A 26,280-nucleotide genomic window follows, 5' to 3' on the forward strand; every position below is an offset into this window, starting at 1 on the left:
ATCACAGAACTGCCATCTGTCTCCACTTACAGGGATTGGGCATGGGGGCTGTGGAGGGAATTGCTTTCCTGGGTAGGTTAATGTAACAAAAAGTGAGCAGCTCTGCAGCCCTTAATCTCTCTAAAGCCCACAGTCTCAGCCCTGCTATGCTTTACTCTGTGCTATGCTTCATTATGGAGTCTTTAAACACCTAAGCTAAAGATAGAGAAAGTAATTTAAAAAGAAAACACAACTTTGGCTCCTTATGGGTGGATTTTTGGAGAAGCAGCAAGGTTCCTCTTGGGTTAAACTTATTAGATTTTTGTAATTTTGTTTATATAGTATTACAATGTCCAAGTGCTATGGAGTAGACACCCCAAATTAATACCCAACTTTAGAATATTTAATAACTCAAGATAAATCAAGGTATTTAGAATTGTGAGTTATAAACATTACAACATTTTTGTTCTTTTTATTTTTCTTCCAAATATGGAACTCCTATTTCCAATTTAGTAACAAGGTCTGACAGTCCTGCTCTTATTTTTGATAATAATCTCACTTACTCACAGCACTCCAGGAGCTACAGCTTCAATAAGAAAACATAAATGAATGATTGGAGTATACAAAAATACTTTATTTTATACCTTAGTTTTTGGAGATCTTTTTGGTTTAACTTTTTTTTTATCATCAAGAGATATTAAATACAAATTTTCTTTTTTTTTAACTATGTCTGGAATATTTAACATGCAGATTTTAGCTCAGGGATTTGAAGCAGTCTAGTGGGCTAAGACACATACTCTATATTTCCATTCATTTACTCATAGAAGTTTGTCAGGACTCACCAGATAACTTTGAATAATCTCAACTTTTCTTTTCACTGTGATTTTTCTTCTCCTCGTTGAATTAATATTACAAAAACATTAATGGAGCTGTTGGTGGATAGAAGATATACTGTTTCAGTTCCTTCCCTGCTGTAAATCAGCATAGTGCCATTTACATCAGTGAAGCTACTATTTACCCCAGCTGAATATCTACTCCTTCAGTTCTAATATTAACTCAGTTAAAAATAGGAGATTTATATTTAAACCTCTGCTTCCTGAAGTGACAGTAGATGGGCCAACTCGTAACGTGATCAACATTTACAGCATTATCTCTACTGGAATCCATTTATGTCAGCTCCTAACAATCAAAATATAATGGCTTTTTGGAATTGCCATTGCTTTAATTTTTACAAAAAAGCAAGAATATTAATTTAAAAAAGAAAGTGAGCCCTGATACAGCGTGCATGCGTGTGCATAAACAGCGTATGATATGAAAGTATTGGCATCCTGGTATGCAACCCATTCCCTGAAGCAGTACTTGTGGAAAGGGGTGCTGTGCTGGCACTATATATGGCGAGTACCAATAGTGAGGGGGGGATCTCAGAGTCCTGTTGTCAATGCATAACTTGTGATTTAGTGCATGATTTAGTTTTATAATAAACTTAGAGACATTTCAGATGCCCAGAGCCATTTGCGATGCCCGAACTTATTTAAGAGACTGGCAGAGAAGATGCAGGATCTGCAGGAAACCCATGTCTTTCTGGATGGCAGCTGAAGGGCAATCAGAATAACTAGGGCATCTCTAGTGGCACTGGACAGTTTTGTGTGGATAGCTGAGCTGGGCTGTATCTTACATGTGTAGTCAAAATTCTTCAAGTTATTTTTTGATAACAGAGGGGCATGCTAATTGTGACCTATCAGAAGCTTTTGGCCTTTAGCAAGATCATATACTGGCTAATTTTCACTGCTGTGCCACATATAACACCTGTGAGTGTTGTCACTAAACTGAGTGACATTACCAAATATGCCTCACAGTAAACTTACATAGAGATTTAAGTGCCTACAAAATTGAGAGTTGTGTTCAAGCCCCCATTAAATACTCAGCTCCTAAAAAAATGCCAGCATTAAGCATGAAATCTAGAAAAGAAGAAAAAAAATTGTTGTTAGAAGGTTTGTCCCATGAAAAAAGTATTTTCTCTTTCTTCAGATTTAAATATATGTGCATACTAATTTAGGTCCAATTTCATTCCACTCAGCTTGAAGCACCTCACATTTGCTGTACAGTTGCTCCTTATCCAGCCTTTGAGAGCACGTCTAAACTGTGAAGCCACCCATGGATGGTGGCAAGTCCTGTATATCTTGCATAGGAACAAGCCTGGAACATGCCACGACTCTGTTCTGGTTGCCCAGGTTCCTGGGGAAATCAAAGCATGGGAAGGCAGCTTGGGCATGACTGTCCTGTAGATACCCATTTCTCCATATCAATACAGACATAAAGACAGATACCAGTTGCTGTCTGATGAGATGGTAGCCTGGGGAGAACATGCTTCTGATGTAGGTACTTTAGTTAAGTGCTCACAGACAGGGGGAATCTGGGTCTTTAAACTTATGAAGGATCCTACATGGACAATCCTGACAGCTGCCATGCAAACAACATTTACAAATCCATGCCAGTCTTTTCTGACACCCAACCCCTGGCTCCTTTTCTATAGTGAGAATGGCTGGACCATTGCAGTGGCGCGCTGATTTTTGTGGATGGTGAACACAAAAAGGGGACTGAGAAGAGACCACCCGAGTTATTCTGACACATGACTTGAGTGCTTTCTATTCTTAGACAAATGAGGATCTGAAATATGTAAGTACACTATCATTGTTTTTTAGATTTATTTGTAAAAATGAGAGAAAGAAATAAAACTCTTAATCTATCATGGGTATGGGATTTATATATTTATCATTTTCTTTGAATGTGTGTTTATATTTAAGTGGAGTTGATAAATCAAGCTATTTCTTGTGATATCTTAAAGCATCATTATTTTCTCTTGATTCCATCCTTTTTTTTAAAGAAATGAAAAGACCAAACCCCTTGAAATTATATTTACAGTGTAATTTTAAATTTATTGTCTAATAAATAGTGATAAGTTGGAAAATCCATTTTTTTCTGTATTGTTAACAAGAGATTTAACCAAAGTGATTGAATCAAGACGAGAAATGATCCCAGGTTCCTGAAGCTTGAATAAATGACATTGTCAATGTCAATATGCTGTTCTGGAAGTTCATTTGAAGTATAAGAAATAACCTAAATATAATTTCATGGCAGCTCATATACTACTTAGCATAATTTATTCTTGACTACAGAGCTTCCATTCTCTGTGTTTCACCAGCATTTCCAACTCACCAAATACCCACCAACACTTACCTTTTTACTCTTCCACACTCCCAGCACAAGCAAAGATAACACTTTTTTCTTTCCCAACAAATACAAACTGTATGTTGGCTTCCAAATTGACAGCATTATCTTGACTTCCACGAACACTTTTGCTGAATGAGTGTAACCACCACTGATTTTACAACATCGTGTAGATCCACTACTTCTGACTCATCTAATGATGCTGCATAAGATGCCTTTTAGAACTGCATTATCCCCCATAAAACATTATTTGTGTTTAACAAATAATAAATAGAACTTGTCAGCCACAGAATACTGTACCTCAGTTTTCCAAATGAGTGCACATCCCAAAATATTTCAAAAAGTGACAAAAGAAAATCAACAGCAATTTGAAATGTTCTTAAAGTGCTACATATACCAAGGCTTTAACTAGCCATAGATATAGATTTAGAAACACAATTAAGTTTATTTCTACAACTTCAAGTCAGGAACTCCATACTTCAAAGTGCAGAAACAAATCAACAAGATCTGTAATGGCCTGACTTGTAAGGATGAGGCTGGGTCCTGTAATATTTCTGGGTTTGAAATCCACCACAGCAGAATGTCTTTATTCAGATAGGGTTCAAAGTATAGCTTTATATTCTCCTTTGGTTATAAATAAGCATATGTTTGTATTCTTCCCTTGGTCCAGGCTATAATTATGTTCAGATTATAGTGTTTATACAGTAATGAGACTAGCCTGAATTCCTGCAGCTTTGGGCAAGTTCTTGAAAATACACATTGTAACAGTGACAAGCAGGTTGTTCTTGATATGTCCTTATTAAAACGAATGTGTTTTAAGGAATGTTTAGATTTCTGACTGTAGCTGACTGATTTGGTAGAGATTGGTATAGCAATAATGTCATTATATCAAGCCTCTCTTCTTTTTATTTTGGGGTTTCCCAGAGATATTTCAATAAAAGAAGCTATAGCCTAGGCATCTCCACTGTGTTAGAGGGAGAAAACAAGATTTTTCAAGACAAATGAAAAGTGTCGTGAGGCAATAGTGGAGCACTCGGATTTCCTTTCAGAAAAGAAAAGTAATGAACAGCCTCTGAGTCGTAAAGTGGAGCAGTTGGACATTTTCTTAAATATGCAGATATGCATAGGACAATGACACCATGAAACATCTGCATATCTCCAGATAGGAGCTTTTTTTATCGTAATTTGTTCAGTAGCTATTAAAATATCTCATTCCTGGAAGAAAAGCCCTCATAAGTATCAGGACTTTCTTAAAAAGAGGAACAAAATCTCAATTGCCAGAAATTGTACTTTTTAAGAGACCTATCAACCTAACCTAGACTTTTTGACAGCTATGGAAACAAGCCAAGATTATATTAAAAGTTGATATTGTGTTGGTGGTAACCATTCCCTGCCAGATGTATTGGGTATACCCTGCTGTGTGCATGGATATTTATGAATATGTCTATATAACATATCCAGTCAAGGAAAAAAAAAATATATGTAGGAAGGTGTGCTAATATCTGGTTGCCCATGGCTAAAACATACAGTGTTAATACATTGTCCTAGCAAATGAAAGTGAAGGACATAAATGATGGGTTATTCCCATAGTGATTCAGTAGTTCAAAGACATTAATCAGTAGTACATATCTACTGGAAAAGAATGAATGGGGGATCTATTCATCTTGATTCCCCGTGGTTACTATCTAATAGTAAATTGCATCCATCTCTACGTGTATGGGGAACCCTGATAACTGGTGGGGAATTTGACTCATCTGAACCATGCGTCTCCCCACATCACCAGGATGGGGATTTACATTTGAAATAGGAATTGGTTTCTAACCTTGCAGAAATGCACAAGAGTAATAAATGGATCTTATCAGTACGTCTGGCCAGTTTTGAGTTCCTGCAGAAATGTTGCCACAGAAGGATCTCCTCTGAGGTACTCAGATATCAGTATGATTAGCCTGGTAGACAGACCGCTGTATTGGGGAAGCAAGGTCAGTGCTCCTGGGACAATAGGAGACGTAAAGATTCAATAATAATATCTTATTATTCTATCAAATGATGTCTACAGAACACTTTAAAATCATTATGTGAAGGACAAAGGCTGCTATATCTATAGAGGGGTAAAGGCTGACATTTCTACAGTGCATTTCATTAACAGAATTCCACGCAAGCCTGGCCTTTGGAAGAAAAATTATCTTTGGTTGCACACTAGGCATGTTGAGCTTCCACAACAAACACACACGGAACCCCTGTAAGGCATCTACCGAATCAAGGCTATTGTTTTGCTGGTGCCATGTCCTCAACAACCCCAAGGTTGAAAGACCTTCTATAAAAGTGAAATCTGTTTTGCTTACTACAAGTAGGGGGTTGATGGAGACAAGAAACAGCAGCAGTAATTGATCATTTTTATTAATGGTGCTTCTCAAGCTGTTGGAGCTCTCAACATAGCTGAATTTCAGTGAGGAGACAGAATATGTCTAGGTAGGAATATTTTCTCCGAGCCCGCACAAGCGCTGTCCGTGGAAAGTGTTGTGGTTCCTTTTGTTAAGGAGTGGTCAAATGAGCACTAGTTACCACATTTTTTATTTGTTCCTACTAAGAAATTGACATTTTTTTCTTCTGCTGGTGGTGCTTCAATGTACTCAGACTACAAAATTAACACACCACAAAATAAAGCCACTTATTGCTCCATGTCAGGGTTGACCCCTATTGGTATGGAAAAGGGACACAAGAGATGATCAGAAATGATCATCCAAACATGCCCTTAGTTCACACGTTGTACCCCTCATGGTTTGTTCTCTCTATGATCACATTTCAGTTTTGGATCCTGCTCTGCAGCAGAAAATTAAGGGCAATGGTGTGGCCTAGTGTGGAGACCACAGGGCTGAGATGTGGTAAAGTAATCTTACATCTACTCTGGATTTACAAGGGTTTGATAGATTATGTCAGTCTATCTTGCCCATTTATACAATGAAATTAATGAGATTAACCAATATTCGTAAAGGACATTAAGATAAAGAGAATAAAAATACTCCTTAGTAGTTGCATGTTTTTATTAGATTTTTTTTTCATTAATGATACACTCTTTCCAGAAAAAGTGCCCAGGATGGAAATAGGTGATATACTCAGACCGTTGCAGCCTCCACTATATAAATTAATTTCCAGCACCTTGTCCCTTAGTTTAAAATATTAAAGTACATTACCTGTTTCATTAGACATGGAGCATTTCTATAGTGCATGGTTAGCATTGCTGCTTGATAATTTAACAGAAGGATTTGGGAAAGGCATAGAATGCCACAAAACTGGCAAATAAAGCTGATTCTCTTTTTAGAGGTGGGACAAGAAAAAACGTATTTACTGATGTGTGCAGTCTTTTCCTCAGATGTAAACCTGTTGGGATAACTACTTTATATGTAGTGAGGAATAGAGCTCTCCTAGGAACCAAAAATATCTTTAGAAATAGAATATTTATAATGGAATATAACAAGATTGCCACTGTGGTAGCTTCAGGTTTGAAGTCACTATCATTGCCAGTCTATGAGAGGATAAATTGTGTAATAGGTGCAAAGTAGTTAAAAAATAAAAACTGCCAAACAAATTTTTTTGAACTTTTTCCACATGAAGGTGATCAGATGTTTGAACATGTTGTCCAGGGAAGTTGGGTAATCTCCGTCCTTGATGACTTTCAAATAGTGAGACAAGTTCTTGAACCACCTAATCTAACTGGACCTGCTTTTGAGATGGAGGTTTAACTACAGATCTCTGGAGGTCCTGGTCAAACCTGAAGTATTTTGTGATTCTAGGAAGGGAGGCCATCAAAGAAGAAAGTTCAAAGAAGAATCTGGAAAGCACATCTTTGTCATTATCCAAAGGCATCTCTATAGCTACAGATGTCTTAGTGGGACAAGGACTTTTTCTGTTTGTCTACTTCTCAGAAGAAAGGACAAGTCCACCTTCTCTGACAGCTCTTGGAAACAGTGTGAGGAGAGGTCAGCTGAATTTGCTTACACTCACATTTAGCTTCAGCTAAATGTTAGCTGAAGTTTCCTTTCTCCATGTCATCACTTTTATAGTGGGGATTTAGCACTGCTTATTCTGCAGTAGATATCCCCATGCAAAGAAGTGGGATGAGATTCCTGGCTGGAGGCTTTTCCATCCTTGTAAGTTCCCTTCATATGTAATGCCATTGCAGTTGCTATATGTGAACAGTAAAGGGAACTGTTATCAGCCACTTCAGAATGTCCGTGCTAAGGAGGAGGTTAATCCTTCTGGGTCCTCGACTCAGGTTGCTCATAACAGCAATATAATGGACACCATAGCCAAATCCAAACTGCCTGAGGGGTCAAGATAAGGGCCACGCGGCTTCTCCCATTCTTGAATTTTCCTACTTAAAGTGCACTGTGATTTTCTTCAACCTGAAGCCAGACTGCCAGCCAACAGATAGGCTGTACGGACAACATTGACATGGTCATTGGGATTCTCTTACCATCTGCTTCCACCTTTCTCATCTCCACTCAGTCCCATTCCTTTATCCTTGCTTGCTTTTCCTACCTGTGGCATGAGTGGGGGAAGTAAATTTTTCTGCTTGTCTCCTTGTTTCTGCACTACAAGAAGGCAGGATTGTAGGCAGGAAATCAACAGTATCATGGCTGAGGTTTGAGAAGAAGGCTCCATAATATCCATTATATCTATCCTGTCCTGACAGGTAACTGCATTGAGCAGTTTCCGGCTCTTTAACCCCCACAACAGTAGGATTTCTATATTGTATTTTCTCCTCAGGTTTTACTGAAGTCAGATCTAGGTAGACAGACTGGTCTTCTCCTGGCCACTGCTCTGAAGAGAATTGCACTCTGTGTTGTCCTCTCTGTATCTAGATCTGTGCCATTTTTGATGGCTCCAACTACTATGGCTGTGTGAGATGCTCCTTATAAAGTTTTCTTTTGCCTCTCCAAATCCATGCCTGCTGCATGAGTCCCAGGTCACCATATTTTGGTAAAACGTCCACAAACTTGGGGTGAAGGGTGTTTGTGGCAAAGGATGTGTGTCTGAGCCACAATCTTCTACTGTGTCAACTTCCACTGCACTTTGGTGGTCTTCAGCTTATAGGAGTGATTTGAAGTTTCGTGCCATTAAAAATAGTTAAGGAAGTTTCCACAGTGAGAAGGCTCACTGTAGAGCTTGCAAAAATAGATTTTTTAAGCAGTTTTCTGAGCACTCTTTTTCCCCACCTGTGTGGCCTAGATAGCACAATCCTCAGTGTATCAGCAGATAAAGCAATTATGTATTTTAAGCTGGTCCTTAAAAATACACCCAGCCCTGTACAAATACCTTTACTCTTTGCATATAATAAGGATGCAAGACCTTTCCACCTGCCTCTTATCTTCCTATTGCAGATAGGGCAAGAAGGAAAGAGGCCTCCTGCCATGAGAAGGTGGACTCTGAATTTGGTACGTGATCTGCAGGACAGAAACAGTTAATTCCTCTGAATGCATTCTTTTCAATACAGATGGCTTTTGAAAACAGAATTTAATGAAATCCAGTGTCCTTTTCATGAAATATTTGAAGGAAGTCTTGTTCGATAACAATTGTCAATCAATCCTTTGCTATTGTTATTTTTTTTTTCCTTTTTTTCTCCCCCTTTTTTTTTAATTGGCATCTGTCTGGAAGGACACAAACAAATCCCAAGCTGGTATCTTAACTAGGATATTGTGGAACTGTTCTCTTTCAATCCTTGAATTTCTCTGCTGATAAAGATAAATAAATTGCAAAGTCTATATTAATAGGTGCAAGGGGCAAAAACATGAGAAAAGCTTCAAAAACGTATGCAAAAAAACCCCCTTGAGTATATTGAGAGGATGCTTTTTGAAATCATATTTACCCTATTACTAATAAGTTGTCAAAATATATGCAAGCTTCTGCAAACTCTAAAATCATCAGACAATTAATTTGCCTTTTCTCTACAAGAAGTCAAACTCAAAATAAGCAGATATTTAACCTTTGGGCATTTGATGTTCCTTTTCTGTTAAATAGTTATGGTATTACTAGCAGTTTCCAAGGATTTAGCAGAAATGTTTTAGTTATATGCTTATTACTTTTAAAAAATCAGCCTTAGAACATGTATAACAGTCTGTACCAATATTTCCTGCTAACTTTGCCATTCATTTCCATTTCACCGTATTGTGAAATATTAAGCTATTTTACATTTGCTGGTGTTCCTGTAAACAGGTGTTCCTCATTTATGGTTTAATTATCTGGGATTTTGTATACTTCGTCACACTCAGTGAACCTCACGCTACTACATACCTGGCTTTAACTACTATTTAAAACCATTGGTACACAAGTTAAATAGGAGTTCATAAAGATTCAGCTTAAGGACATCAAGCAGGCTCTCATAACAATAGGTGAAAGTATGCGTATGTCCAAAGGATTGCTGAGCATCTTCTCTAGCAGCATAATTATTATGCACAAGAAAACAGTTTTCTTACCAGCCTGTGCAACGGTATCTTTTATGATGGTATTTTCTATCAATAGTCATGTGAGATAGAATGATTCATTTTAAATACAAACATTACAGCCTGCCAGATTAATAAACCATATTTATGAAATAATAATAACTCCCTGGATGTGTTTTTTAACTCAGGAGATTGAACACTGATATTGAACAGGTGTCTTTCTTCAGGATCTGTGTAGTGATATATGGCACACTGTTTGCTGTGATATTGATGTACTGGGAGCCAGACTGAAGGACGGAGTCGGCACACATAAAGCCTGCATGTTTCTACTGCAATGTAAAGTTGCATATCAGAGCATGGACAAATATTTTGCTGGAAGGTTCTTAGCTTCTTACATCTACGTTTTCTCTTCTCCTTGTTCGTGAGTGGAGATGTGAATGAATGTGAAGCCTTCAGAAGGTCTTTAGAAGATCTTTAAAAGGTCTTTAAAAGCACACACAAATACACACAAATGCACAAAAAATCAATAACACAGAAAAGCTTAAAATTTCATGAGGTTTAAGCATGAGCAGGGATGGATAACTAGGCATCATCAGTCTCCAGTTTGCTCAAGAGGGTCAAGAAAGTAGAAATTTCCATGGGAAAAAATCAGGTTTCAGTAAAATTTTGTGACAAAATATTTTTTTTAAAAAAGTGGTTTCAGAGTGAAAACTAGAACAACTTTTTTTCTAACAGTGGCTCACCTATTCAACTTCTCAATACCAAGATGGAATTGAGACTAGTCTGTTCATGGTGACCCTAAAAATTTCTGCTGATTTTTAGACTTTGTTGTGAGATAAGTGAACTATTACTTTGTGGTTTGAGAAAAAAAAACTTCTAGGTGTGACCAAGGTTAGTGCATCTTGACTGAGGGCTTCTCTGCACTTCAAAGGTGTGGTGCTTTTGTTGTACCACTGTAGGTGAAGGTACGCATCTCTTCCTAGTGGGAATTGGTTACCAGCATAAATATGCCTTATGTCGCAGCTGCTGTTCTGCTGTAAAGGTGCAGAGAGTTGTGACACTTTTAAATGGGTTTAATTGAAAACTGGATTCTGTATAAGTATAACTGTACAGATAACTAACTGTCCTCAAAATTGACTGAGGTATGTAGGTAAAGAAATGTGGTCTTGGACTGTAAAAGCCTGAAACAATGGTTCTGCATGACACAGGAAGGCAATGATGGGAATACACAGCCCTGTCAACTCAACAGGGAGCTTCAGCTCCACATCCATTTTATAATAATTTTAAACCACAGCTGTCTAATTGTTTTAGCAAAAGAAAAAGTGCTAGGTCTTTCAGGATTCAGGATGAATATTGGGTCTGCAATGGAACACCACTGTCTCTGGAGGTCTTCTGTCAGAGCCCCTGGGAGACTAAGATGCTTTTAGCAAGACAGCATATCTTTCAACATGGAAATACATATAGCCATGTGTCTTTTCTGCTGTTGCTAAAGAGAGTACTACATAAGTATGTCTAAAGGACAAAGTGGCCTTGGGATTTGATTGGTTGCAAACCATCACAAATCTGAATCTGAATTAGTATTTAATTGCATCAAACCACTGCCTGGCAAGGCCTATCAGCAGGTTTGTTTTTATTTCATCAAGCTTCATATGTTAGTACTGCTGACAGGCAGGGAACAAAGTGAAAGGCACCAGATCCCCAGCACTGCTGGCCACCAGAAAATGAAGAAGGGAGACTTGAGAGAGCTGAATTTATAAAATAAAAAATGAAAAAATACATTTGAGCAGGAGGAATAGCACAGAAAAGAAGGGTAAAAGAGAAGGCAGTGAGCAAACAAAAGAGAAGGAAACAGCAAGGAGAGCAAGACCAGCACTGAAACGAGGCAGATCGTCAGGAGACGGTAGGTACTGTGAGAGCCTCGGTGTGGGGGACGAAGAAAGAGAGCAGCTGATTTTTTTTTTTCACATTCTGCAGCTGCTTTTTAGTTAATAAATACACAGATTATGCCAAAATAAAGCAATGGAAGACCTACTTTCACCTTCTGTGTAACAGGATCTCATTGGTTAAACCCGTGTTAAGCCTGGCAGTTCACATCATTGACCTTTTCTCCCAGCCACTGTCTAACCACCACTCTTTGGAGCCAATATCTTGCTCCTTCGGTTGCCCACAGCCCTTCCTTCAGGAAGATGTGGAACCAGTACTGCAGCATTAGCAACAGAAACTGATCCCTGAGGAAATATTGTTAATGCTGTGGGAGAGGTGTTGAGGCTGATGTCTGACTCCCAGAGGTACACGCATGCAGCCTAGGCACTCTTGGTTTCTATTACTGCCTCTTCTTTCTCAAGTGAGAGCGATTTTGTTGATCTTCTCTAACTTTATCTTTTACATGTGTACTAAAATGAGCAACAGGCCAGCACAAAAGAGAATATCGACAAATCAGATGCTGCAGAACTAAGCAGACTCTTTACTTGATCTCATTATTCCAATCACACCTTCATTTCACACTGACAAATTAATTCTCAAAGGTGAATTGGCCTTGACAATGATGAAAATCAGGGTAATTTGGATTGTTGTCTGACTTAAAGAGCTGTTTGACAGGACAGACTAAAATCCTGTAGTTGAGCAATCTTGAACTCAAGATCTAAGTCTTAATTTCATAGACTGGTCTCATTTTTAATTTCAGTGGAAAAGCTTAGGTACAATCAGATTTGCCCTAAATGTTCAATAGATCATCTATGAATATAGTTTCATGTCAAGTCTGTTCAAGATTCCTTAAAAAGTTGTTTTAGTTTAGTTTTTCCTTTGTTGTTATGAAACATCTGTCCTAGAACCTGATCATTAAAGAATTTTGGATCATTGTATTCACTTGGTTAGGCCACAAGGCATATCTCTGCAAGAGTGCTCCACTTTTGCTGCATCTGAAAAACCCTTGGTGACAAAACATGCATCAAGAATTTTGCTGTATGGATTTCAGAGAAGGAATTTAACTTTAAAAAGGCAAGTAAAATTAAACTTACAGCTCTGGGAAGAATGCCAATCTTTAGTATTAATAATAATTCAATTGTTTTTAATTCACTTATAATTACATAAGTTGATTTTTCTTTATTGCTGTTAATTAACAAATATTTAATTGATTTAGCAATTCACTAATGTTCTTCATGACAAAATATTTAAAGTAGATGCAGTGCAGAGAATGGCTTTAAGAGACTTCAAAGGGTTTTTTTCACATTGTAGTTACTGAATGCCTACCAGCACTTATGATCTACAACCCCCCCTTGTTTTTAGAGAAGCTTTGTCTTGAAAAATAACTAAAGGTTAATTATTGTATCTATCCCAAGTACAGTAAGTCATAAGCAATATATTAAATTTAAAAGCCTATATAATAAACCCCACAACTCCAAATGGCCCAGACAATTACATCAGCAATGTAATCTAACAGTTTCATAATTTCAAAGATTTTTGAGGTCAGAGAAACCATTAGCTCTTCCACCTTGACCTGCCATTTAACGGGGGTGATGGAATTTCATTCACTCCCAGTTGGAGCCTAGCAACTTCTGCGCGGGACAGACCTTATCTTCCAGAGATGTACCGAGCACATTCAGAGATAGAGATCCCACCATTCCTATCACAAGTGTGCTTAAGTGGTTAAGTGCATTCACTGTTAAGCATCTGTGCCTTTTTTCTGGTGTGACTTTGTTTAGCTTTACCTTTTGATCCTTGGTTTGTGCCTTTCAGTACTAAATAGAGCATGCTCTGTCTGGTGTCTGTCTCCTCCTCTTGGATTTATTTGTGCACCTGAATAAATTTTTCACTGTCTTTCCCAGAGCTTTTACTTTTATTTGCATTTCATTTACCTGGGACAGGGGAAGTTAATTGATCAGTTCCTCTATTGATTTCAGTCGGCTTCTCATTTTCTAGCACAATAATGTCTGCAAGTTTTGAGGGCACTATTTTTTTAGCATTTTTTTCTTCATTCTAAGATGGGAAAATAATTTCAGTTTCTCCCAGCACTGTTCTTTTCTTTACTAACAGCTGTTATTTAATTTTGAACTCCTGGACAACATCTCTATAAAGTTAAAATGAGACCCTTCATCGTGACACAGTCACAAACAAAAGCCTGTCATTTAAAAGAAATATATTTATGGGTCACCTGCCTTGCTCCTATAACTGCTGATAACAAGCAGATGGGAAGGAGCTTACTTTAGCCAACTTTTACCTTTAGCCCAAGTGTTTCCCATTATTATCTAGCTACTGATCCTATGTGAAAAGAATTCTTTTCTGGTATTTCTGTGTTAGAACCACAAGAACCATGATTTAATAGACGTGCTTATAGCACATTATATGTTACAGGAGTCTTTTCAAAGATTTCAAAGCCACATCTTGACAGTTTCATTTTTTTAAAGAGATGCCTTTAATAACCGTTTCTTGCTGATTTAAGAAATGAGGGAGGAAAGTGTAACTTCAAAGTGTTGGCAAAATAATATGAATTATCCAAATGTACTTGTAAAGTTGTTTCCAGTTACAGTAGTAGTAACTCAAGACTGATAACTGATTTCCCCTTTCGCAACTGTTTCCAATTTAAACCGGTATCTTTTGGAGCTTCTCCATGCTACATTGCTACTCTAGAACAAACCAGTTTATTTAACTGTATATTCTAAAAAAATTGGAAGCAAACCAAGAAACAATACAAAAAAACCACTAATTAGTATAGTAAGTAGGTCTGATACTTCCAGTTCTTTTAGCTGAAGAGCTGAAAGACATAATTAACACAAGTGGAATTAAAGAGATTTATAAAAATTTGAATCAGAATGTGAAGACCTATGTGCCTTTCAATACAGGGTAGAAAATCTACGATAACTTTTATATATAAGCTATTATAGGCAGAGATGATTTTTTTCCTTCTGTGCAATATGGTAAAATAAGAGAAAGTAATAAAAGATATTAATATTTAAATAGTTAATCATACATTATTAATAGCATTATAAGTGGCATTAATTAAGACCCTTACATACCTTTTCCCATCCTCTCTCTATATTGCTGTCCAGACTAATCATGTAACCTTACTATACCATTGACCTTTGACCAGATGTGTAATTATTATTAATTATTATTCTTACTGCTGGCACTGGGCCCACTAAACTTTCCCCTTCAGCCCTGCTTTCAGAGTTGCAAAATTTTGAACTACTACAGATGACCCTATGGACCCTTGTAGGTGTTTTCTTTTATTCCCCTTTTTCTCCTTTAGGTATTAAATTTTCCCCCCCTTGTACATTTTCCTGCTGTTATCTGTCCTGCTTCTTGTCTTACAACAGCAAGAGTGGATTCATAACACTGGGAAGGAAAGATTTCTAGCAATGAGGACACTAAAGACCAGGCACAGATTATCTGCAGTGGTTGTGGAGTTTCCATCATTATGAGAGCAAGTTAAACAAGCATCTGTCAGGCATGACCTCCCTGTAGTTAAGCTTGCCTCGGGGCAAGGGGATGGACTAGATGACCTCTGGAGATCTTTTATGGCCCTAAGTTTCTCTGAGGGGAATAAAGCAGGCTGGGCTCACTCCCATGCATGGTTACAACCTGATCTGTCCCATGCATGTGCTCATGTGCCTTGCAGTGCTGTAGAAGCCCAGGGAGCATCCTGACCCTGCCTAATATACAGCACATATCTGACTGCTGTCTCTGGGTCCTGGAAGTATATTTGGCTTGACAAAAAGAGGACGAAACAATGATTTTAAGTGATCTTCTGAAATCATTTTTCAACACGTTTATTTTTCCTTTTGGTCATCTGCAGTAGAATTTATAGAGAGAAATGTTTTGCTGGCATTCAAACTGGTAGGATACAAATAGTAAGACACCAGTCTCCTCACAGTGTTATAAATATCCTAAAAGATGTCTTCCTTTTAATGGTGAAAGATATGCATAACCCTATGCACAGAAGAGGATGATATGCTATAGCAAGGTGTGTTTGTTAGTGCTTTTGGGCTAGAAAATATTTTGTGTACTCAAACCATTCCCCTTCCTTTCTCTAACAGCAACACTTGATCTTGTTGTGTGACATGTGAATTTGTGAGTTCCTCACCTTTACACACTCTGTGAGAAGTCATAGCCCTGATAAGTAATGAAAATAAAATCTCCCCAGGTTCTCTATTGCAAGGTGACATTTCCCTTTTTCTCCCCTTTTGCTGCTTCCATCCTCAGCCCTACAAGAAAGCTTAATGAAGAGACCAAAGAAGAAGTAAAGCTCAGCTCCCCATCCCTGGGCTCTCATGACAGAGGCAGGTGCTGCATTATGCAGGGAGGAGTGTGTTCCTCAGTAATATTATCCTGGGAATTATCTTAGCGAGATTGACCTGTGAATAATAGCCAAGCCTCAGGGTTAGCCTAGCAGTAATTATCTGCTAGATGTTTTCACTAGCCGTATCCTTTCAGGTCAAGAGGCAAACACGAGGACTCACATCCATGCTTCATGGCAAATTATCATTCAATTACAGTGACTTTTGAACCCCATCAAATGTAAATTGAATTGTCCTTTCTTTATGATATTTATTTGTATGAAAAATTCCAGGGAACTTAAAATGCAAGACACATAAGCAATCCAGCAGGAACTATATACAGAGTCTGGGACTGTAATAAAATACTTTAGAAGTTTTCCGTCCAAGCAATTTTGGAGGGATCTGTGATTCACAGATATAGGCTGTGTCTTCATTGCAACTTGAGTTATTCAGAGTTAGCCATTCTTCAGCAAACCAATTCATGAGAAAGAAGTCACCGTGGTACAAGCACGTTCTTGCACAGGCAGGATATATTAGGAGCAAGACAGTCATGTTGCAGTAACTCATGAGCTGTATTAGCTTGACTCTATCCTAAGATGCACTCCTAGGCTGGGGTTCATCGCAGCTGGAAGGAGCCAGTAGCAGTAGTTTTTTTCCATCAACAATACAAGGAGTTGAGGGTGGTTAGCTCATGTGAAGATGTCCTTAATATCCAAAGTTTAATGAGAGATGAATCCTACCCTATCTGTGGAGTAGTTCATAGCAAGTGTCTCCTTGTATATCCCTGTCCTGCCCTCAGTTTTTGCCAAAATTTGCTAGGTTAAACCTTAATTGTGAGTCAGCTCTTGGAGTCAGAGCCCTGATGTGTTGGGGTACCATAGCTCAGTAACCTGGAAATATGTATACACAGCTCAGAGAAAAGGTGTTAGGTGTTGGAGCAAGAACAAGAGCCTCATGGTAGCTCTTTTGCTGTGAAAGAAAACATTTTACCATTATGATATGCAGGCAATAGACAACTGTGCCTGGCTAACAGCTTTGGGGTAATATATATCTTTCTTTATTCCATCAAGGTCATCAGCATGAATACATATTGAAATGAATCCTTAAAGAGACATAATCCACTTCAAATCATAACTTGCAGGTATCTTTCTTAATCTCATTTATTGCAGGAATGCCTTAGACCATGGAGAGGGAATTCATTTGAAAATGCACTTGACTTGTTGTTAGTTATTGATATTCCGTGTTTGCTTTTGATTTTGCATGTGGCTTAGCCTGCATGGGGAAAGATCAATAAAATCTGTTTCAGTTTTGTTTATAGTCTGTTTCTCCCTCTGGCTGCCCAAATAGTGGTGGTTAGATTTCAGGGTCTATTCTGGGACGTGAATGTCTAAACCCAGGAGGTTTTAATTTGATCTTTTTTTTCATCCTGGATTTTACAGAATTCTTGTTTTGAGATAGTATGAAAGAGGTTTCTTAACGAAATGCAAGTTTTGTTTGGAAAAGAAGATGACAAAGTATACAGAAAAACAGCCTGGATTAGGTGCATCTGATCAAATGTAAATATTCACAGCTGAGACAGTCACCACATATAGTTTTTTTTTTTAGTCAGTGGAGAAACAAGCACATTCAGGGTGCAATCTTTTCATTTCAAAAGACACACCTAAAATAAAAATGCATAATACATGCCCTAAAAATGTCTGCTTCACTCTGGGGATCAGAAAAGGAGCTCAGGGTGAGAAATTTGGATGGACACTGGAGATGACTAAAGTTATATGAGTTTCCTTCCTATCTGCATGGGATCTCTCTCTATCACTCATGCTGGCATTGCTCCACTGCGCAGGAAAGACACCACTTCTTGGGTGAGAAATCAGGGCTGCAGATCAGTCTTCTAACTACTAGGCTACAAAGTGATGATCCCATTCTTTCAGGTAGCTTGGCTGCCTTGTATTCTTGCCTGCCATGGTGAAAAACTTCAAAAAGAATGAAAAAGAGCATCCCCTTATACACAGCCTTTAAGCTTGTCCTGAGATCACTTGATAGCAAAGAGGTTAGGTCCTGTGTTGGCAGAAACCCGTTCTCACCTCTGCTTGCAGAAGCAAGTTTTGAACCTAGATCTTCTATTTCTTTTGTGAAAGTTCAGGTCAATATGTTACTGCATAAGAGTAGGGAATAGGGCAATGCATCATTGTCTGTGTCTTGAAAGAATGAAGAGAGAGTTACTGAAAGGTTACAGATACTCAGGTTGAGGAGGGCTGGCCAACCTATGAACCTCAAGTTGAGATGAACCACGTAATTTCAGTTCTTAAGCCATGAATATGGGCAAAGCCTAAGTGACATGCTCTCTTTAGTGACATCCTCCAGTCTCTTTCTGGAGACAACTGGGACTCTGTAAATTCTGTGTATGAACTCAAAAGATAACAAAGAAAAAACGTAAATACATTTTTAGTGGACTTCTAGACATGACACAGAGGTCCTTGCTGCAGTGGAAAATCCATAGGAGGTTGCAGAAGAATAAAGCTTGAAAATGACTGTTACAGACAAAGTGTAAGGAGACGACTCTCTTACCGTAAGTTCATCCTTTCTCTGCCAAAAGATAGACAGGATGCATTTGTACTGAGTCTGTGTGAGTCTTAATTCCTTGCTGCTGCTGATGGTATGTCCTGATCTTATGGTTAAATGGCCATATAAATAGTTTTGGGTAAAATATTTTGGAGTAGTTTGTTTGCTACACAGTGTGGTGTGACACCCATATATTTTAGCAGTTCTCTCCCCCAGAGAAGAAAAAATGAAAATTAGAAAAACATTGACATGAAAGATTTGTGCTCAATGTTGGGGCCGGTCCTGTTTAATATCTTTATCAATGATCTGGATGAGGAGATTGAGTGCACCCTCAGTCAGTTTGCAGATGACACCAAGTTGGGTGGAAGTGTTGATCTGCTGGAGGGTAGGAAGGCCCTACAGAGGATCCTGGATAGGCTGGATCGATGGGCCGGGGCCAACTGTATGAGATTCAACAAGGCTCAGTGCTGAGTCCTGCACTTGGGGCACAACAACCCCATGCAACGCTTCAGGCTTGGGGAGGAGCGGCTGGAGAGCTGTCTGGCAGAAAAGAACCTGGGGGTGTTGGTTCACAGCCGCCTGAACATGAGCCAGCAGTGTGCCCAGGTGGCCAAGAGGGCCAATGGCATCCTGGCTTGTATCAATAGTGTGACCAGCAGGACCAGGGAGGTGATCGTGCCCCTGTACTCGGCATTGGTGAGGCTGCACCTTGAGTACCGTGTTCAGTTTTGGGCCCCTCACTACAAGAAGGTAATGGAGGTGCTGGAGCGTGTCCAGAGGAGGGCAACGAAGTTGGTGAAGGGTCTGGAGCACAAGTCTTATGAGGAGCGGCTGAGGGAACTGGGGTTGTTTAGTCTAGAGAAGAGGAGGCTGAGGGGAGACCTTATTGCTCTCTACAACTACCTGAAAGGAGGCTGTAGCGAGGTGGGGGTCGGTCTCTTCTCCCTGGTAACAAGTGATAGTATGAGAGGAAACGACCTCAAGCTGCACCAGGGGAGGTTTAGGTTAGATATTAGGAAAAACTTCTTCACCAAAAGGGTGGTCAAGCATTGGAACACGCTACCCAGGGAAGTGGTTGAGTCTTCATCCCTAGAGGTATTTAAAGAATGGATTGATGTGGTGCTCGAGGACATGGTATAGATGGACTTGGCAGTGATAGGTTGATGGTTGGACTCAATGATCTTAAGGGTCTTTTCCAACCTTGACAATTCTATGATTTTATGATTCTGTGATTTCAGTAGCTTGGTAGAAACTGTTGGTTTAATCCTGTTGGCCTAAAGAAATAAAAACATGAAAGAAAGAAGGAAAACTCCAAGCTCCACAAAGGAAAACATTATATTTCAGTCCAAGTAAAATGTTTCAGCTGATCCCAGTCCTTTTTTTTTTTTTTTTAATTTTTCTGTTCAAATTTGCAGCTGTTTTGTTAGTGAAAAGAAAAACAGCAAAAAAGCTCATTCAGGTCAGCCCAAGATATAGTTGCTTCTTTTTCATTTTTTTGGGATTCAGCTTGTGAATCAAAAAGGGAAACAAAGCCAGAGTTTTGCAAAACTCCTTTAGTAGCATAAAACAACGGCTGTAACATGCATTACTGAGGTAAGATTAAACACTAATGATAAGGTTTGGTATTTGTTTTAATTTTGCAGTGAAATACGTTACTACTTTATTTTAAACTTGAGCCAAAGTGTATCCTCATGCACGAACTTACGCTGGTTGAAGTGACTGCTTGAATGATATCCTCTGTATGGGAATGCTGCCCTGAAAATATAAAGGGAAAACTGGGACATGAAAAGACAATGAAAACAGCAATGACAAAAAGCCAGCAATGCAGAAGTCAGTGACGTGTCCGCTGTGGAGTAAAGTTTGATTGTTAAATTAGACTAAGTGGTGTAAGACTATATCTTATGACACATGGATATGAAGAATGCTTGTTGAAGGGGAATTGAAGTAGTAATAACAGTAATTCCCACCAGGAATTTTGTACTCTACTATAGCACAAATATTTTCTCCTAATAATAATAATTGAAAAAACAGCCATCAGACACATATCCTGGCTAGATTTTTGTCAAGTGAGATGATTTAATCAAATTCCTATTGGAGTGATGTGTGATTGAGCTTTTGAATCAACATTTACCATTATGATTTAAAACAGAATTAAAAAAATGTTTGGGCTTTCAAGGAAGAGTAGAACTATTTATAATATTTAGCCTTCAGGTAACTTGATTGTTTCTTTGAGTTTCTGTGCCTTAATTAGTAAACAAAATCAATTCTGACTGTTTCAATGAAGAAAAAAGTAAATGAAAGGTTAAACTTTACAACATAATATGTGAAAGCTAAGAAGGAAAGAAGAAGACATGATAGCTTGGAGGTTAAAAAAAGCCTCATTGTAAGCTTCACTGGTTAAAAAAATTGAATTTTTGTAATTCTTTAGCTATGTTATCAGACAAGGCTTATAGTAATCCTCCCAGAAGGTAGATGATCTATAGGTATTTAATGTATTCATGAAAGCTGTGCAGGGTATTGGCAGAATTCAGAGCCTGGAGTGGGGAGTTCCCAAGTGAGCATTGCTGAGCCAGGGCCCCCATTGACTTAAAAATCCAGTGTGCAGAAATACGTGCAAAGCAGCACCTGTGCTAGGCAACTGCGCTGTGTATATGAACACATGTCAAAAACAGGCCTCTCATTAGTTCCCACCTCGGGCTGTGTTGGATATGCATGGAAATCCATGTTCAAAAGTTGGACATGACTCACAAGGAAACAGGTGAACAACTCTGACGCTATCGCTGCCAAGCCTGGCAGGAACTTTATTCTGTGTGACATTTCTTGTGGCTGGACTCAAACTCCTTTTGCCCTCTGCAGCAGAGCAAAGGCCACTTTTCTACCCCGCCATGCCATTACAGCCAACCTTGCAGCCATATAGGAAAAGGTTGCCTAAATTTGTCAACTAATGGGATGGCATCTGTTTCTGTTTCTCTGCTCTCAAGCTTTTTGCCTTTTGGCCTTTGCTATGCATAGGAGGGATGGGATACTGCATCCAGAGGACAGGACCCTGGGCTGAGAGTCAGGAGATGAAGGAACTGCTTTTCTTGATCGTAATACAGGTCTTTCCAATCCTGTGACCTGTCTGACATCCACCCGTCCCTGATTATTGAAAGCCTCTGAGAACTTAAATATTGGATCTTAAATTTATTTCTAAAGTACTGTTTAATTGCTTTATTTGTAAGCCAAGAAGCTCAATACCTCTTCCATATTCTCAATGATAGAATCTAATTGGAGAAGCTGAGGTTTTCCAGGCAGAAGTTTATCGAGATAACTATGCTGAGATCTGTAACTCAGATACAAGTAAACGTTTCTTCTTCCATTGATATCAAGAGTGGTGAAGCTGATTCAAACCAGCTGGACCTGGTCTTACAGTTTATTTAACAGTAAACTATCTAAAAATATTGATTTGCACTGTCTGTGCTTCTGCTCTCTGCCTCTGACCTGTGGCCTCTTCTTGTGTAAACACACAGTCTATGTTTGGTGAGAGACATAATGATGGTCTGGTTCCATAAGCTTAAATCAGGTTTGTTTAAAAAGCCTCTCCAAGGACACTTCACCCACTGATGGTCCTTATAAATCTGATGCTAATAACAACATTGTGACCTGCCCAGCAATATGGTAGTGCTGACTGAAAAAGCACAGGCTCAAACAACACAGAGATCATTTTAAGACATTACCATTTATACACCAAGAGATTTTAAAGTTGAGATTGCAATATAGAACTTCTTCCATGCCATGGACCTTCAGTGGAAGGGGGTGGCTCAATATAGGGGACCAACATGTAGCTTGGCCATGGTGTGTCTCCTGCGGTGGCATTGGTGTGCCAAAGATAAAAGGACGTTGGTTGAATTTTGAAAGGCCTGTTCCTCTTCACCTAAAAAAATTCAGAACATGAGTGCCCCAGTGGAGTGGATGGTCCTTTGGTGCCTTGGATTTGGGATGTCAGTACTGGCAAGAGACCCAGACCAGGACAGGATAACAGAGTGCCATATGGGGAAGAGCACTAATGTATATCCTGGGGTGCAGATATTTAGGAATATTTAGGAAATATTTGTTTACTTGCTGCAAAGATGAATCTAGGTCTTAGTGAGAGCGTGCAATGGACTGAGGTTGGAGTTGGGGGCACCCAACACTGCTGGCAGAGGGAAGAAAGGAGGGGAGACCCTTAGTCACAGGAGGGTGATTTCTGTGCTCAGATGAGCCTTTCCCAGATAGCTCCCTCAAAATCTTCAGTTCCCTTTTCCTTCTATAAAGAAGTGGCATTTGCTTTTATCGGGCAAGGCCAGAAGGGCATTACGGGATGGGTGAGGACTAGACCGTGGCCTGATTCTCTCTTGCTCTTCAGCCTGGTATCTCTGTAGAAGGGATGTAAATTGTTCCAGTCCACCTTGTTTGCATTTCAGGTGAGGCTGTGCACACATTTCAATGCTTGCAGAAATAGTCAGTCCCTCCAGATTGTATTAATGAAGGACTGTATACCAGCCTCCTGCTGGAGTTGGTTAACATAGGCTGCATGTCCTTTTCTACCTGTGAGTCTGGATCTGCAGCAGATTGTCAGAGTCGCTCCATAGTTTCTTGAACAAAGGCACCATGTGATTTGTTTGGGCACATAGAGCCTAACACTTTGGGTAGGAGTCACTGCACAAACCCAGGCACTTAAAAGAGACACATCTCAAGACAGATCAGATCAGTTGCCTTCTGGAGGTGCCTATTTCCACTGGTTGCAAAGAAAAGCCCAGGAAGACTAGGTTATACTCAGATGTCTAATGTGGGATGATCAGCAGCCTATTAAAAAACCCAATATGAATACATGTTGTATCATAGCTTTTTTGAGAGACATGGGTTTGGGGTTTAATGCCTGAAACCATTGCACCTTCCTAAAAACATCAGCTGGTTTAAAAGATAAGTGGAAGTAATATGTAAAATTCCTGGAAGTGAAGCAAGTTTAAGGGAAATGGCCACTGAGCCAAATTCTTGGGTATTAGGAAAGCACTGAAATTCTGCAACTCTGGATGAAATGGAAAATACAGGTGGTTTCATATGCGAATTTTAAGCCTGCCAGTGAAAAGCAGAGCTAATATCCTTGTAGCCTACTACAGAGACACTGAGATCCTTGTCACTTATTAAAGTTTTATTTTGTTCCCCCACGAACAAGGCAATTAATTATTTAGAATACCAATCAATCAGGGGTTAGATGTACTAATAAAACACATTCCAGCTGCTAAGTATTGCTCACTTAAGACATTGATCAGCTGTAGGATGCTCTGTAGACCATTTAGATGAGTATTTTCTGACAATGTGCTTTAAACCCCCTTGAGGTCAAATCTTTGACACCGTCTGCTGGACCATGTGGAAGGTTGAATACCAGACTGTCTGACAGACTGTAATTATTTTCTGTCCTGATGCCCTTTCTGCAGTCATTAGGGGATCAAATTTCTGAGAAAGCCAGAAAAGTTCCTTGTACTGCAAGCAGCTAATGGCCTGAAAATGAGTCTCTTTTGTTATGTTGATGATTTGCCACTGGATGTTGTTTGAAGTCCAGGATCGATTATTTAGGGCTAGCTCCACTGGTATCATCTATTCTTGGTCTTGTGCGGCTCTATGCTTTCTTACCGTTTCCACCATGCTGAAAGATGTATGGTCGGTATTGAAATGCATGTGGTCTGCTGGTGGTATCTTCAGTTGCTCTGGTAAGGATGGATGTAAATGGGGAGCCCCCCAGGACTGCTGATCCAGGACTCTCCACCTAGATGCTGAATGAGCATGAGGAAGTCTAGTTTTTCTGTCTTTCAGGACAATGACCTGACTGTTCACAGAAATAGCTAAGAGAAATTAAGACGACATTTCCCAATAAATAATTGAAGAATGACACACATTGTTTGCAGTCCTAACATGACTACAAATTTAGGCTATTGCCTAGCAAGTTACTATACGAATTCCCCTTACGTTGACCCCTGTGGTAATTGGAATTTCAATTATTCATTTTCAATTACAAGCATGGCATGATGATCACAAATGTCATTAAGTATTAAATTACATCTAATGATAGATGGATGGAGCGATAGATAGATGCCTCTCCAGATCTTTTCTTTATTTAATGCCAGTAAATCAAGCCCATGTTTTTTATGAAAGAACTTTCTAAAATACTAGAAAAATGGTAAAATGCCATTTATTTGCAACAGATAAAACCTCATTAATGCACATGACCTGAGTGCAACGTAAGTTTTCATCATCTGTGTCATTAAGACGAGTGGTGCCCAGTATGTGTATACACAAAGGTGGGTACTTTGGCCTGCAGTGAGTGGCAAGGCGAAGGGAGGCCATTTGCTTCCTGCCTTATTAGGGATGATATCCTGGTGCTCATAATTGGGATCTTTGTTTAACAGCCCGCTCAGTGTCTTTCCATCGTGCATTTGCGTGTAGAGTGAGCTCAATCACACATGGTATTTTAACAACCTGGAAGTCTGGGTGGGGAAATTATCAGGGAGAGGTGATGCCATAAATACACTTGACCTGTGTTAGGTGACCTGCGTTCACCTGTCTTAGTCCTCATGGGCAATTTTTAAGCCCATGAGGAAGAGAGAGGTTGAGGACAGGGTTTTTAGGCCAGGTTTGGCCCTAAACCAGCTCTAGAGCTGCAGGGGGTGGTGGGAGGCAGAAAACCACAGGAGCGCTCTTGCTTTGAAGCACATGCAAAGGGGCACTTACCTCCTGCCTTAAGTACTTTTTGCTATTCTGCCTGTGGTATTCAGTCCACCTCAGCAGGAAAAATCTGCAAAAAGACTCCGGGCAGATGAGAGAGCCCAGAATTGCTCATAAGAGGGCCAGGATGCTGGTTGTAGCAAGGCTGAGTTCATGCTGGCTGTCTGGGAAATGTGGATCTGAAGTGCTGGTTCTTGGGGTCACTGAGGCCAGCGAGCTTTGGGAATACTGGAGAGAGGCTTGCAGCTAAAATCCAAGCTGGTTTAGCTTCTGCAGGAGGCGATGGGTATTGGCAGCGCTAAGATGCAGTGTCAGACTATGATCACTTGCCTTAGAACTACAGAAATTCCTATTTTACATTCCTGGCATTTTTTTAAAGTAAAGCAGGAATCTCACTTTAGGGAAATCCTGTTTCCACACTATTGCAATGAACTGCTGAACAATCAGGCACCCAGTCTAAATTAGGAGCCTTGAACTATTGATTTTAACATGTGCATGGATGCCAAATTTCTGATCATACATTTCTTGTGCCTTACTTTCCCCATTTCTAAAAATGATACAATTTATTCCCAGTGCTGTTGTGATGCTTAGTTATCCCATAACTGTAAAGTGCTTTCAAAATTATACTGTGCAGACATAAGCAATGTCTATAAACTGCTTGGTGTGCCTGACACAGTTATCTTTTATGCAAAACAGAGATGAGACTCACAATATTAAAATAGCTTACCCACAGCTGCATAGTGGCAGCGGCATTGTCAGAGTAAAGAAAGAACCTAGATCTTTTTCTTAAGTATCCCTTTTCTACAAGCCCTTAGTTTCTCATTTGTTCGCTGGAAATGAAACTATTCTTACCAAATCTAGACATCCAGAATTTATGTGCACCACTTTTACTGTTTACCCATGACCTTTCTTGAGTGGTATCTTTTTTCACAAATACCACTCTTTCTGCTGTCTGGGTATTTATTTCTTTTTTTTTTTTTTTTCCACTTCCAGTGCCATCTTAATCTTTTCCCTCTTGCTCCTTACCCCCTTTTCTCTTGTGTACATAAATATCTATTCAT

At 39.3% G+C, this 26,280-nt stretch overlaps 1 protein-coding gene across 6 annotated transcripts in view; it reads left to right on the forward strand.

Annotated features, from left to right (window-relative positions):
* Positions 1-26,280, forward strand: part of TENM4 (teneurin transmembrane protein 4) — a 615,630-nt gene that overhangs the window by 89,340 nt on the left and 500,010 nt on the right. For all 6 annotated transcript variants that reach the window (XM_087756918.1, XM_087756912.1, XM_087756914.1 and 3 more), the window contains exon 2: positions 2,513-2,655. The gene's annotated coding sequence lies outside the window, so the exon portion shown is untranslated. The remainder of the gene's footprint in view (positions 1-2,512; positions 2,656-26,280) is intronic.

This window comes from Nipponia nippon, unplaced genomic scaffold, assembly GCF_047370975.1.
Source record: "Nipponia nippon isolate SJK-2023a ecotype South Korea unplaced genomic scaffold, ASM4737097v1 scaffold_2, whole genome shotgun sequence".
Taxonomy (NCBI): Eukaryota; Metazoa; Chordata; class Aves; order Pelecaniformes; family Threskiornithidae; genus Nipponia; species Nipponia nippon.